Source organism: Nylanderia fulva, unplaced genomic scaffold, assembly GCF_048542155.1.
Source record: "Nylanderia fulva isolate GAGA-0341 unplaced genomic scaffold, ASM4854215v1 Scaffold2, whole genome shotgun sequence".
Lineage (NCBI taxonomy): Eukaryota > Metazoa > Arthropoda > Insecta > Hymenoptera > Formicidae > Nylanderia > Nylanderia fulva.
In genome coordinates, this window is record NW_028190263.1 from 1049930 (window position 1) to 1066047 (window position 16118).

The 16118-nt window shown below is 37.7% G+C and overlaps 1 long non-coding RNA gene and 1 other non-coding gene across 3 annotated transcripts in view; one reads left to right on the forward strand and one right to left on the reverse strand.

Moving 5' to 3' along the window:
• Positions 1-2122: 2122 nt before the first annotated feature.
• The window catches only part of LOC114945185 (uncharacterized), a 271211-nt gene continuing 257215 nt past the window's right edge, over positions 2123-16118 (reverse strand). For both annotated transcript variants that reach the window (XR_003822359.2, XR_014924587.1), the window contains exon 5: positions 2123-2795. This is a non-coding gene — a long non-coding RNA (uncharacterized LOC114945185). The remainder of the gene's footprint in view (positions 2796-16118) is intronic.
• Positions 11961-12032, forward strand: TRNAA-UGC (transfer RNA alanine (anticodon UGC)). The gene has a single exon. It is a non-coding gene; the product is annotated as a tRNA-Ala (tRNA).

Genomic DNA, 16118 nt, shown 5'->3' on the forward strand with positions numbered 1-16118 from the left:
ACAGTCACGATATCGCGCAATATACGAGCGACAGATGTAACAGTCTGTCGCTCCGCAGGTCGAGACTTGTATGTTCTTCCTCTGCATTGCTGGTGGTCTCTCCTCTTCGCTCGATTTGTCCTGAGATCTAATCTAATTTAGAATTCCAGTCTAATCATTTTATTATTTATCAAATTAAAATAATATAAGACAGATCTAAAAATAATTTTCCTGACCAAGAAGGTTTTATTAATATCTAATGTAATTATGAACTTAATACATTTATTGTGATATAATCAAAGGCGAATTAAAAGATGAAATTTTTTTAAATAGAGAATACATAAGCTTACATCTGATGAAACGCGATATATGTAGGTATATATGCATTCGAATTCTGTGCGTCCATTGCTGTTAAATCCGGCAAGGTAGACCAGTTTAGAGGAGCCAAGAAGATCGATAGACCGCGTTACCTCATAGTAGAGCAGTTTCAAAGCTTTAAGTGAACTTCATAGATATTTGCATTGGCTCACGAGATGACGTGCATCGGCTGGCACAAACATGTTTGCATTTGCAATCGTACCGTATGTCGCGCTATGCAGCTATAGATATACATATACATACATACATATATACACACACATAGTCACATGCATGTATAGACGTACGTATAGTATATATATGTACATGGCGTATAGTATTCCGGACATTATAGAGGTGGTACAATGCATATACATATATGGTATATAGTTATATACAATATAACTATATATGCATAGATATAAACATACACAGATATATAAGTCAATATACATATAGTATATATGTGCAGCTATGCGTACGTATGTGTATAGAGCTTCTGTACGTGTCCGTATACTGTATATGCATAACGATTATATGCCTATTAGAGGAGTACAGAGGGACGTATACATATATACAATACGGACACATAGGCGGAGGAAGGAAGAGGAGCAAGATCGTGGGGGACGGTACCATTACTGGTATTGATGAGCAACCGGCCAGAGGAATTGGTTCAGCACGTGTGATCGATCTGGCTAATCTCCCTTTGCGGACAGCCAGATGCTAATCTTCGATCGATATCAGAGATAGGATGCGAAATTGCGTTAGCGGTTGCAAAAGCTTGCGAGAAACTATTACTGCCGAAATGCATCCGGCGACAGGCGATTGAGCCCCGGATTCATAGTTGATGAGGTATCGATCCATGTAAGGCTGCTCCGTCTCGCATCGCGAGGAACCGCTCGACACCGCTTTGGGAATCGCGCGCGATGCGTATTGTTCGGGAAGCAATTCAAGTTCCCAGGAGATGAATCCGACATTGCAGAGCCGGCTCCCGTTACATGCCGATTGTTATGTTACTCTGATATCCAAGTCACTTACGCCGAAAATGCCGAAGCAAGAGAGTCTTCTCGGAGATCGATGATAGTCGTGATTTAAACTCGATGTAAATTCAAGATAGAAATTTGCACAAATTATTTATCTCATTTATTTAAGATATTATCATTCATATTTACATAATAAGCTTAGCAATATTTTACATATATCTAATGACACAGAGAAAGAATTTTCTCTTATAGAATTTATCTTGAAAATCATAATCGTAGGACCATATGGTATTGAAAGAATTTTAGAAGAGTTTCTCTAATTAATATTTACCACAATAAAAATATTAATATCTATCATAATAAGATATAAAATACGTTCGATTAATTTTACTATATGTATGTACATACATAGTAAAATTAATATTTTTTTATTACGGTAAATATTTAATCAGAGAACTCTTATAAAATTCTTTACGATTACCAAGATTCAGGGTAAATTCTAAGAGAAAATTCTCTCTGTGTATAATTGATAGGGTAAATAAAATCAGGAATATATACAAGTTCACTTTTTAAAATACTTTTCAGAAATTTAATTCTTGAATCTTTAATTATGTGCGTAGCTTAGATTCTTATTAATCGATCTGTCAATTACACAATTTAGTAAAAAATATATGAAAAAAAGAATAATTCCTCATCCAAATTTTTTAAAATTATGTGATAAAGCATTTTCGAGATTAGATTTATAGTATCAAAAAACTATAGAAAATAATCATCTTCTTGTGGTTTTCTTAATGTTAAATTATATTTTCCCACAATTAACATGATTTTCAGGGTAAATTCTAAGAGAAATTCTTTCCGTGTATATATTTTCATACGTAGACATGCAGCAGGCGTTACTGCAATTTACAAAGACTTTAGAATTACTTTACATTGCTCATTTATACATATTACATCGCTATCCTAGATCGCTGACCAATTTGTGAAACTTTAATGACGCATCTGGCGCACGCCTGAAGGCACGCGCGATTACTTTAATATTAAAGTATATGTATTCTCGGCAGTCGCGGCTATCTCGTTACGAGTTATGATCAAACAAGCAAGCATTGCCGCTAACGTAGCTCGCAATTCAGAAGCTTACCCCCGGTGTGCGTCGTAGGACACCCGGTGGCACAGAGTGAAGGTCACGAGTGCGTGTAATGAGCAATTATAGTATCGCGATAATGTCAGCTAGGGCCGACAGAAGGCGAACAGAGACGCGCGCGACTTCTTGTTAATATTCTCCTGATGTACGCTCGTCACTTCCGCTGCCGAGACGGAACCGCATGCGCGCATGCACGCTCGCTCATTAGCCTTGCGATCGTCATCCACGTGCCGATTCCTACGCGTGAGTTCTCACCTGCTGGTTACGCAACGCTGTTGCGTGAAGGATTGCGTTCACGTTGGGTGCACTGCACTCAGGAGCGGACCTAAGTTTCTCTGCGAAACAAACAACAATATAATTATTCTTAGACAGCTAGCTCTTTTTATATTCTCTGCTTAGAATTTAATAATATAAACGCGACAAACAAAATACGATTGTTAAAGAAATTTTGTCTGATTAATAATTGAATTAAAAAAAAATATCAAGAATTTTGACTGGAAATAAAGTAAATATCAATGTAATCTTGTTAGTCTAATCTAAATAAATTTTGTCTATACAAATTTAATTATTATATGTATATATAACATTAATAATTAATTTTATTGACAGTCTAAATTATATTTATCTCATTTTTCCTCACACCAAGATTCATTTGGTTATTGGATAGATAAAAAACAGCGAGTTCTTTATTAGCTTCAGGCTCCGAAGAATAATGATCCGTTCCTGATGTCTCCGGCATCTTCGTGCGCCGGAACGAACGAGGCACTTTGCTGAATTAAAGCGCGAACAGAGCACGCGATTCGCGACCCCCGCGTGAACGCATGTACGCGCGTATACACGCGACACAACAGATACCGCTAGCTAGGTAGATAGGTAGAAGATATGCGTGCACATGCATCTCTTCTACCTATGCCGAGCTCGCCTACCGAGAGATTCACCGTGGCTATATCTGCTCCGCTCATCACGCCAAATTAACGCCGACATTCTTTATCTCCTAATCAGAGGCCGCGGCAGGGTCGCGAGCATATTTTTAAACGTCCTTTCATTTTTAATAAATTTTAATCATTGACGGCGATAATTAGTTTTTTGCTAATCTTAGAGTAGAGTATATATCTTACGTTATGTCACGTATTTTTTAAATATTTTTCATTATTTTTCGGAAACTCATTCTATGCATGTTTGTCCATGTTTTTAGAAGGGTTTTTTCATTTTTTAATAAGTTTTCTTCATTAGCGGCGATAATTAATTTTTTTCAAAATTTTATAAGTGAATAAGCTATTATGCAGTTGTTTATGAAAATTATTTATCGAGATACATAATAGGGTGAATTTGTTAGTCACGGTGTAGAATTGAGGAATTTGCAATGCGTTAATTTAGCAATGTTGAAAAAAAAGTAATTTACTTTTGCGCCATATATTTCGCAATTGTATTTAGTCTCTTAATCTTTTAAACATTTTTAAAATTAGCTTAGGTATTAAATCACATAACGTTGCATCGAATATTCAAAAAGCACTCAATTGTCAGACGTTGAAAATTTGAATACGCCAATAATGAATGAATATGCAAATAATTGTGTTAAATATATATCTTATGCGCTCAATAGAAAATTTAAATTTTAGTCAGCTCTCGATGAGTGAAATACGAGTTTGCTATTTAACTAAAATTACGACTGTATTATCTAATTCTTTTGAATACGATCGATTTATGTAAATCGCGCCACGAGGGTCAACGTTATTACAACAAAATGCATTGTTCGCTGCATCGATGCATGTGAATACACGTTCGTTTACAAGTATTTGTATTATATATTGTACGAGGTAACTGCGGAGCAATTTGTCGATAACAAAAGCGCGCTCCGCTCATTAGAAATTCATATATACAGTCGTATCTTTACTGTATCATCGATCGTCGCTTTTATTGTCAGCTAATGCGATGTGTAATTGAGAAGCCCCGCTCGCGTAAAGGGAAGGTCGCGCGGGACAAAGCCGTGAAATGCGAGATTTACTTTATTGCGCGCAGGTGACGTAATTCACGAGCTACTGTCGCGAATTAATAGCGATCGTTGTACGGGTGTCGCGTCGATGAAAATAAATAATTGAACGTGCTTATATTTCCGAAGTATACGCACTGATTATCATAATTTTGTCTTTATATAAGCACTAGTCGTAATATTCGAAGAGATATACGATCTTTTTCTCTCTTGAACAATATCTTTCCTATCTGCTACACATGTTATCTCGTCATGAAATATAATATACGATTATTATTATCTAGTTTTATCTGTCGTACACATATGTTATTAAATATACCAAAGAAAGTTCTAAAATGTCTAATATATTATATATTTGAAAATCTTTAAAAACTCGCAGAAATAGAGATTGATTTGATATCGTTAAAATGCACGATGATACATTTTCAGGCGTAGAATGTACTGTTGAAATTTTGATAGAGATACACGTACTTGTAACGATAGGGGATGCATGCATGCAATCATGCTTATACGAAGAGCGGAATGTGATTTCGACAATTGCGGGGCGTTTTAGTCAAATTTTCAGCGAATCGACTCCGGTAATCTCGTCACATCGATTAAAATATTTTCATTGAAGCGCTCGCGCAACACAGTTGGTCGGCGCGTAACGAGTGATTCGAATCAGAGCTGATTGTAAATTGAGCGCGAAACCGCCGTTGATTGATTTAAAATCAGATCATCGCGACTTGGTCCGCGTCGGTCATTCGACTGCATCCATCGTTCGTGCGTGCATCGTCGAGAAGGAAGACGACAGGAAGGGTGGAAGGGGACGGGCGAAAAAGTGCACCCTCGGAGGGTCGGACAGTGCAACAGAGGGTCGGTTATACGTAGTACCAACATGAATGCTCGCGTGGCTCCCTAAAATGAATTACGCGGACGTGGATCAGTTGCCAGGCAACATCACATACACGTATACACACACACACACACACACACACTCTCTCTCTCTTTCTCTCTCTCTCTCTCTCTCTCTCTCTCTCTCTGTTGTCCATAATGCATTCGCTGCAGGCCACGGTTTTTGTTTGTATTAGGAAATCACCCTGTCAAGCGTGCATCTCTTTCGGATGCGCAGCGATCGCGAGAACTCGCAAATTTCGAAATATATAGATGGGAGATACCATATGTGATCGATGCGCAAATTTTGGGGCACATTCGCGGAAAGTCGATGTGTTCGAAGTGCAAATTTTGGAACGCGTTTGAAGCCATGTGATCGATGTGCAGATCGGACGAACATTCGTATACCCAAAGGGAGAGATTTCCCTGGAGATAATGAAGTAATTAACGAGTCAATAGTAAACATCTATAAATCTGTCAAGTCAAGCGTAAAACAGCTGATGCATCGATAATGTCTTTAATCGTTGTTACGCATGAAATAATTATTTATTAATAATAAGAGTTAAATTTTTTGAAAATATCTATTTCGGTCTACTATGCTGTTACGTTAGATTGATTATACATTTTTGGAATTTGTATGCATGGGAAACGAGTTTTCTTTTATTTTTGGATACGTTCCCACAATATGCGTTGTCGTCACCGCCTCCCTACCAGTTTCACGGTTGTAACTGCGATTTGGTTTCTGTCTTTCTATCTCTCTCGTGCGCGCGAAGAGACGGCCTTTAAAGTTTCAACCCTAAAAGTGTTTTACGCTTCGCATCACCCATTGATCGAATTTAAAACTGATGCATGCCCGGCCACCCGTTCGCGTGACATCGCTTTGACACCCGGATGTACTGATTTTACAAGCAGGCACGCGGCGGAAACGGATCCTGGGAATGAAATTTAGGGTTGAAAAAAGGACAGATCGTCGGGAAGAGGGACAGAGAGCGAATGTGAGAGTAAAAGCCGCGCGAGAGGGGCGAAAGGGTACGCGAGAGTGGTCTCGTGTGCATTCAATGTAGTTATCCGCCCACGTAGCATCGCTACTGACAAGCGTAGCGAATTATCTACTTTTGCGCGATAGCCCATGCGCCGAATCTAGGATCTCTAATGCAGGAAGCTTGTTGCTCTTACACATCTACAACAGCTAATGTGTGTTGGCTATAATGTAGTTAATTAGTTATCATTATATAAATGCTGCGTATACATATTTTTATAATTTATTTTTGAAGTTTAATTCATTATTCAATTTGTCTTAAAAAATTGACATTTATATAATATGACTTTTTCAAAATTAGCTGAGTGCACAATGCAACATTTGTCGCGTACAAAACAAGTAAATAATTATCATCATATAAAATATAATTAATAGTATGGCTCTATAAGACACTCTAATCAAGTAGTATAAGATAATTTAACATTACTAATTTTTTTTAAACTATGAAGATCATTGTTTTCTATAGTTTCTTGATGCTCTAGTCTCGAAAATGCTCTATTACAATTTCAAAAAATTTGGGTGGGTAATTATTCTCTTTTTTATCTATTTTTTTATTAAATTGTGTAATTGATAGATCGATTAAAGCTACGCACAGAATTAAAGTTTCAGATTAAATTTCTGAAAATTATTTGAAAAGTTAACTTATATATTTCTGATTATTACTCTATTAATCATATAATTATCGAATTCAAGGTACAAGATTAAAAATACTTAAACAATTATAATATATGCTTTTAGCTCGGTTATAAAAATTTATGAAAATTAGGATATATTATGTATATTCGATTGCTTAAAAATCAGCGTCGACTGATAATGCTTCTGTATGCGATTTGCACGTGTTTGTATACGTGCAACAGTGTCAACGAATGATTATTCATGCCCGAGCCATTTGGCTTCGCTAGATTACCCGGCGGCGTATTGACAAACGGATTAACGTCAAGTTGACTTAGCGTCGTCGATAAGGAACCGATAACCGATATGTAATTGCGACGAAATGGCCGGCGAGAACGCGAAGGGCGATCCTTTATCTCTTCGACCGTACAGGGCTTTTTCGCGCGAGGGTCCTCGCGGTTTATATCGACTCTCGACGCGTCTCGAATCGTAAAAAGTGAGAACGGCATTTTGCATACGGCACGACGAATCGCGAAATTGGATGTGTCACGACTTTATGCGCGTCGTCCAGACGACGATCCTTATCCCTTGGTCCGTACTCTCGTCCGTGGTCGTTACTGAATTTTACTCGCCGCCTTTTGCTACGTACACGTTTCACGTAGAACCTGGCTCTCGCATCTTTGTGACGATCAACGATGCATTCGCGCCTTTCGACAGGCGTGACGATCAAACGCGAGATACAGGCTACTTTGAATATTGCAAGAGGAGAAAAACGTTGAAAAGATAGAACCAAGAGTCCTGAATTTACACGTTCTATTTTATATTTTATATACATATTTTTGAATATGATGTAATAAAATTTCAACACATTTAAAAAAATTCCACATTTTAAATAGATTAAAAAGGGACAAGAAAAATTAATAAGATATTTATATATTATATTCATATTTGTATTAAATTGGCGTAATTATATGAGATTAGCATTCATTCTCATACTCAGAATATACATTTTTATACTCACAAAATATTTTAAATAGGTTAAAAAAGGATTTTAACTATTAAATATATTATTATAAAATATACAAGAAGAATTCATGAAAAAATAATATTTTTGTTTATAGAGATTTATAAGATTATCGTAAGAATATAGTCACACACAGAATATGTCAGTTACGTCATAACAAAAATATTTCATATATTATGGACACAACCAAGATAAATGTTTTCTTATATGAGAATTCATATTTGCTAACAAAATTTGATCGTTTCTGCTTTGATCAAGTATGAATCCACGAAATTCGAAGAATTTGGGGGTCTGTGCGTTATCCGACTTGACCGAAAGTCATCCGCGTTTTATCTCCCGAATGTAAAGAAGCGCTCGCAGAGTAGCGGAGAGACTCGGACCGTATTTACAGAGAACTTTTCTAGAAGAGTCATACAAAGGGTCTTTCCGGTAGGCCACTGCGGGTTACTTTCGTGTAAACAGCAATCTCTTCTCCGGGCTGGGCTGGTGAGTGGGAGGCCGGGGTGGAACGTTATCGCGGGATTATTTCTTTCATTCATCTCTCTCCACGACTTAAGGATTTTAAGAATAAAATATGCAGGCCGTGTCCTTATAGAAGGGCCACGCCGTACTTCAGGGCTCACGGCCGTTTTCTGGTAATTACGCCGTCTCGAAATCACTTTTTTCAAACTGGGCGACCTCATAACTCCCACAAATCTTGACCGATTTACTTCAAATTTAAACTGTAGCTTCTAAGATACATTTGTCAGCGAACTACGTACGGATTTTACGTTCCGTTGTAAACTTTTTTTTTTACAAACAATTTTGTGCAAAATTTTTCGTCAAAAAATGAAACTTTTTCTTCAAACTTGTGTCATTTTTACAAAAACAATTATTTTTTAATTTCCGTACGTAGTTCGCTAGCTAATGATATAAAGAATTAAAAAAAATTTGGTTTTTTGTTCTACAGCAAAAATTGGAGCAGCTAGTAGGTCGCCCGTAAGGCACTGTCCGAAACGAGTGGTCATCGTTGCAGAGCTCTGTCACCGCCATTTTGTAAAAAAAAAATGCAAAAAAATTTTTTTTATATATTTCGAAGTATGTAAGATTAAGTACTTAAAAAGGATTTTCTATCACTGTTTTTGTTTTATAGTAAAAAATTATCAAAAATAGGCTTAATTGCACAGGACGGCTTGTTACTTGCCGAGTATACTGGATTCCGTTGCTGGGAGGTATTAAAAGAATGTTTACGGGTACCGGGGGATATTCTCTCCGAGTGTTAAAGTATAATAAGACGTATGCCTGTAGGCGCCTCTCTCTTAGACTTCGAGGCTTAACATCGCTAATTGTTAGTCTCAAAGGATGCGAGAGTCGCGGAAGCCGGCGGTCCATTTCGGGGGCAGTCTCCTGGAAAATTAAGGATTAGCAGTTCGTTCTGGAGAGAAAGAGAGAGAATGGAGTTCGAAGGCGTTATTACTTTATATCCACGTGACGGGCTTAATGCGCCGCTGTAAAATATGCCTTCTTAGAAGTCCCGCGTGCACAAAGGGTTTAGCCTTTAAGAGGCGTAGTGAAATATTGGCGACGTAAGGATCTCGGAAGAGAGAGAGAGAGAGAGAGTGATCCAGTGTTTTGAAATTCAAAGGAAGAATATTTAGCTCGTGCACTCGACGCTTGATTTCAACATGTTACGCGATTAAATTATAATAATAGAGTGACTTATTTATTTAGGAAATCTTGTGTGGATATAAGGCAGATAAAAGCTCGCTTATTCACATTCAATACGATAAATGCTTTATTATATTGTGAATTTTTTTTTTATAGAATACGGTCTGGCTATCGGTAAGAATATTAAAGTCTGGATTCACTGTATATTTAAGATTACGCGCCCGGAACATTGTTTTAAAACATCGCGCTATCATTCTCATGTTACTGTTTGCCTTTGGATTTACGAAGAGGGAGAGATTCTCGGATTTATATACGATAAGAATACTCGTTCTTATTCATCTGCTTCCAAAATATCACGTTACTGCGGTGTCAAGTTACGGTTTATCAAGTTTTCAAACGCACAAAAATATTTAAAAGCTAGTATCAAATTGCAAGTTACTAAGTTATCGTAAAATATTGACTTGCACGCTGCAAATAGGGAAAGAAAATTAAACCTTGACATATAGGATCGTAACATACTCAATAAGAGATGTGTGTAATGTGAGACTTACATGAAAACAGTAATAAACGTTCATGCCGTTTGCATATATTTGCAATTATTTTTCTGTTTGATTAAATTTAAGAATATATGGCAAAATCTACCTTTAACGTATGATAAACTTGTGTATAATTTTTGTAATATATGTAATAATTTGAAAAAGTAAAAAAATTAAAAATTTAATTTACAAAAAATATATAAGAAATTATTTATATATAGATATCTTTAGATGTAACACGCGAAAAGGATATTCGAAAAATTGCATATGCTATTTTCATATATAGACACGAATTAATGACATGACGATTGGAGAATATAGAATGTAATATAATGTAAGTCATGACATATATAAAGCTTGCTCGGGGCGTAGTCTCAAGTTACCCACTAGTTTCATAACATGACCACAAAGTAATTAAGAATATATCAGTATGTAATGAATCGCAACAGGCTGCATGAATGGCCGATAGTTGAAATGATTTCGTCGGCTTCACTCTATTAAGCATATCCATACTCTTTCATATATCAAACGATATGTCATACGTTGCAACGTATATTCGAACAATAGCTCTTTCAAGTACACGGTTCTCCATCAGTTAGATCATTGAACTTTCATACTGCAATAATATTTCCATCGTCAGAATTTATGTGCTTTTCATACGTTTGATTACATGTCACAATTTTTAAAAAATAGATGAATAAAATATCAAGTAATTTTTATAGAGGATCTAAAATAAACTAGTCCCATTATTTCCATGATAAAAAAATAGAGAAATTTATTTTAATTTATTCTAATTGTGCTCATGCTAAACACTAGAGCTAATTAAAATGAAACAGTTAATTAAATGTGTAATATTGAATGAATTAAAACAAAATCCAACTATAATATTTATGCTATGCACACAATTTTTATCTTTAAAAATTATTTTTAAAATTAATATATTTTTATTATGCTTTGTCCGTCTTGAAAAATATTTGATTCCAAACATCAATAAGCTTTTTAACTTAAATTTTGCTTTTTTATTTTTATAATACATCCTGCTTCTATTGCAATTAAAAATATAAATAAACATATCTACACGATCGATTCGATCGAAGACTATACTTTCTCTCTGTACAGATTATTTCCATTCGCTTCATTTACATCTGACACGTCGTTATTCAATTCGCGTCGTGCTGATTTGCGAGGTTTATAAATACAAATTAAACGGGATGTAGATTCGAAAACGCAAGACGAGATGTTGTATCGCGAGTCGGAGTCGTTGAACGGAACGGAAGAAACGTGGAAGGAGCAGACGACGCGCGCCGAGGATAAAAATGCGCGTTGCAGTGGACGATAGATCTTCATTAAAGTGCGACGATGCATAAGTCACGCGACGGGGTGGCGCGACTTTTAGCCACCCTTCTAATTCTCCAGCACGTATGCACCACTGTATACGGGTACGTGATAATGACCGTCACGGATAACTTCTTCGCCATCACGCGCCATATGATTCGTGTATTACAAAATACTCTTAAATTACTGTTGCTTTATAACATAATTAATAACATTTGTTTTCAATTTTTTTCAAAAAACGTATTATAATAAAATAAAGATATAAGTACAAGAGCGTCATTTATATGTAAATAATGGATGATCTGGAGACAGATATTTGATAATTTAATTAAACATTTAATTAAAAGCTTTTTTTTAAATATAAATTATATAAATATTTATGTAAAGTAGAAGTTTAATTAATATGAAGCTTATCTTTATTAAACAAGAGCGTATATTTGACGCGGGGATGTAGCTCAGTGGTAGAGCGTTCGCTTTGCATGTGAAAGGTCCCGGGTTCGATCCCCGGCATCTCCAATCTTTTGCTCGTTCTTCTTTTTTATATTTTTTTGCATAAATAAATGGTGTAAGAATTTTTGCAATCGCTTATTAAGCTACATTCCCGTATTTTTTATACGGTATACTTTAATATGAGATAAACAAATAATTATATATTTATATATGAATATAAATGCATATTCTTATATAATATCCATATTCTTTTTTTTTTGTACACATCTTTATTATATACCTACATCAAATATAAGCGTAAGGTAGGAGTATCTGTTATTTTTTATTTGAAATTAATTTTATTCGCACACAAGAGCATTAGATATACAATTTATTGCATATAACCATGGAAAAAAGCTAGAGAATCCGAATGATTATTTCCCTCCGATATTCTCATCGCTCGTGGTCAATCGAAAGAAATTCTTTTTTTAAAGAAACCTTCCAACTGAAGTCCGTCATACGTACCTATCCTATCGTCCGGCTGTTTTACGTTTCGCGAAGCCGGAAAATCGTCAAGTTTGCGGAGTGTTTGTTAAGGTTTCGTCCGTTTAATTTTCTCACAATGTCAGTCGTCCACGACTGATTGTGAGATTTTTTTACGCGTCTGCTCAGCGCGCGCGCCTTGAGTAAATTGGAAGTGCGTTTCTATGTTTTCTACCTAAAAACGAGAGAAAAGAGAGAAAACCATGTGGCATGTTGCGCAAATAGAGAACGTTAAAAAATATCGCGGTATATATTACAGCGGGATTAATATGCCGTAAGACGAACGCGAATGAATAAACGCGCGAGACTTGGAGCAGGAAAAAAGGGGGCGGCATTTATTTTCTCGAATATATATATATATGTATACGAGCGAAAAGCTAAATGCCGCGAGCGGCGGATTTAATAACCCCGAGCCGGTGTACCGCGATGAAAAGCCTTTTGTCTCGCGAAAGGTACCTTCGAAAACGAGGCAAACTAGCGAAGAGGAGGAAATGGAAGAGAGAAAGAGAGTAGTAGCGAAGCCGGAGTATCGAAGCCGCGGCGGAGCACAAAATGGATAACTAGAAAAAAGAGGAAGAAGAGAGAAGGAGCGTATAAAGAGAGAGGGTGGGTATGATGCAGGTTCGGTCGTTGATCGAGCGTGCGTAACTCGCGTTGCCCCGAAGGGCATCAGGCCGCGTCCGAGCCGAGGGAGGTGCATTATACGCGGAAAAAAATAAAAGGGAAAGGAATGATTGCGCGGAGTCGCGTCGACTGCAGCGGAATAACGCGGTTTCGAGACCGCGTTCATAATCCACTCATGCTTCGGAATAAGTGCATATGCAGTCATCATCGCCCGCAGCTCTCGTCGTTGCGCAAGCTATGCACTTCTGGCGAACGCATTTATCGCCTGATGCATTTATTGCGGATGCACCGTGGGTGGGAATCGCCGTCCTCGGCGGCTCTCATTGTTGTCGTGCGATGTCGCGAGGTGGTGGCTGGTTAAGCAAAGGGGTTGACGAAGGTCGAGAAGGGCGGAGGCAAGGGGAGATCGCATCCATTCCTATGGCATTACGTCATGCATCGATTTTGTCGGGGATTCCCACAGAGTCAACTCGCCATCGGGAGCTCGTTGCATCGCCATCGTAGCTGCAGATATATATATATATATATATACCTTGCAGCTGCGTATTCCACATATAGTTGTTATTTCCGCAAAACATGTAGAAAGATATTATTTCGTGTGCAGTTTTTATATCTCGTCATAAAAGTTTTTAGAGATAGTAATTATCAAGATTTACTGGGATTATATAATAATGAACGTTTAATATAAAAAAACCGCAATATATAACGCGCTCTTGTAATGCTACAAGTTTTTTGTCTCACTTTTTATCTAATTTATTACCTGTTAATCCACATTTTTCATTATTAAATTGTGTCAGTTTATAATTGATTACTTGTCAAACGAAAAAAATCATAAATATTGAAAACTTTGTAGCGATGTATGTAAAGTAAAGATAAAAAGATAATTAAAAACTAACAATGTCACAGGCGCGTAACACTTTTTCATATAGCTAAAACGCTTGTTGTTTTACATGCGCTTCACATAATATCGGCCCGATGGAAGTACCGTAAATGAGAATGATTTGATTGGATTTAACTTCCGGAGCGGACAATCAAAAAAGCAATTTCAACGCGCGTCATTGACGGGGTCGAAATTCGCGCGACGGCAGGCAATTAAAAAAAAAAAAAAAGAAGCAATCGGAACGTGCGGCGCGCCTCGATTCGACGGGGTAATCGCCGTCGCGTGCCTAAAAATGAGACTGCCACGATTGATTAATCATCGGCAATCTCGCGCGAGAGAACGGTGAAAGGACGCCGCCATTAACGGCAAATGACGAAAACTCCGTCACCGGAGCGTATCCGTGCTATGTTCGGGAAAAAAAACGTTATTTCTCTCTCTCTCTCTCTCTCCCTTTTCTGTCTCTTCCCTCTCTCTATCTCTTCTTCTGTCTCTACCGAGTTTACGACCGCGTATAGAAGGAGAAGAGATACCGCCGCGCGCTCGGAGGGATGAGTAATTTAATTGAAATTCCCCTCTGTGAAATTGTGGAAAAATCGAGTCATGCGATCGCCGGGACCTGCGCGAAAATGGAATTACAGGAGAAAACGAGATTTGTCCGATGATGCAGGTGAACGCCGGTTTCACGGCAGATGAACAGAGATCGGGAGGAAGTATCCTCATCCGAGTGGGGCATATGGGGTTAGCTGCTATAGTCCACGGGTTTGCGCGGCACAAATTTTTCGGTTTTGAATTTCCGCGCAAATTGGCCTCGCGAAAATTACCCTCAATTATACCGCGTCGCGAGAGAGAGAGCTACCGGGAAAGCTCTCTATACGGCTCCGAGCTCGCGACTCTACTGGAAAATATCCTATTTCGCACTCGGGAAAGGATGAAGGGGAACTCGCCGTGTATCGTACACAAATTGCTCAGCAAAAATCGATCGATAAATAATCCTGTCTGGTTATCGAGTATACGGTTTCCCCCATAGAACGCCGCATCGCGTATCGCGCGAAAATAAGGCGCGGATTAGTCCTCGAAATACGAGAGCTTTAAATTCCGCGAATAGTTTCGTTCTTAATTAAATTGTTTTTAATTAAAAACGTCTGCGTGCGACGCTAATCGATCCGCCGGAATAACTCTAGAAATTGAAAACTCCATTAACATTTATATATCTTGGATTTAGCTATTTTGTGTAATCAGGAGTTTAAATGTAATAATATTTTTTCTATCTATTAGAAAAAATATTTCTTATATAAAATGTGTTTATTTGTGTCGTTTGCGAATAATTTTTCAGGCAATTTTTTTTTTTTAATGATACGTTGAACACTTTTATTAATCTTTCACTGCGAAACGCGGCGTTGATTATCATCATATATCCACATACTACCCTGTGATATAACGCGTGCAAATATTTCTTGGCAAATGAAACTCGTTGTTAGGTATACAGAAAGCTTTCGCGAAAGCGTATACGTAGTCACTGCCACGTTTTTAATTAAACTTGCGTCCGCGATGAAACGCGGCGATGCGACCGCGCGTTGCAACACGTTCGTTAACTGTAGTGCATAAACTTCGACGGAAACTGCGCCGAAAACTTGGGGTAGGGGGATATTTCCACGCAGAGGAATTATTCATCGCGGTGATATTTCGCGCGATCCTTCATTAAAAATGGATCGCGCGCGCGAGAGAGAGAGAGAGAGAGCACTTTAATTATCGGGCTTCGCCAAAAGCAGCGAACGGTAAACAGAAGCGATGTAATTCGATTCGCCCGGCACAAATATTTGTGGCCGTGTAACGCGACCCGAGGCAGTGGGTTGCATTACCGGAACTGCGTATACACTATATATATATATGTATATATTTTACGTGTGCGCGCGTAGGGTTAACTTCGGACGCATCCGGAAGCGCTGCGGGTCAGTTACGTGAAAATGCTCGACGCCCCACCATACATCGTGTTTCGGCATACAGGGCTTTGCCGTAAGTACGGTATTGTGCAGTTACGCAAGAAGGATTATGCCACAGGCAGGGACGGATTAATCTATCACTCGTGAACGAAAACAATGGCACCGTGATTATCGATTATTTTATGT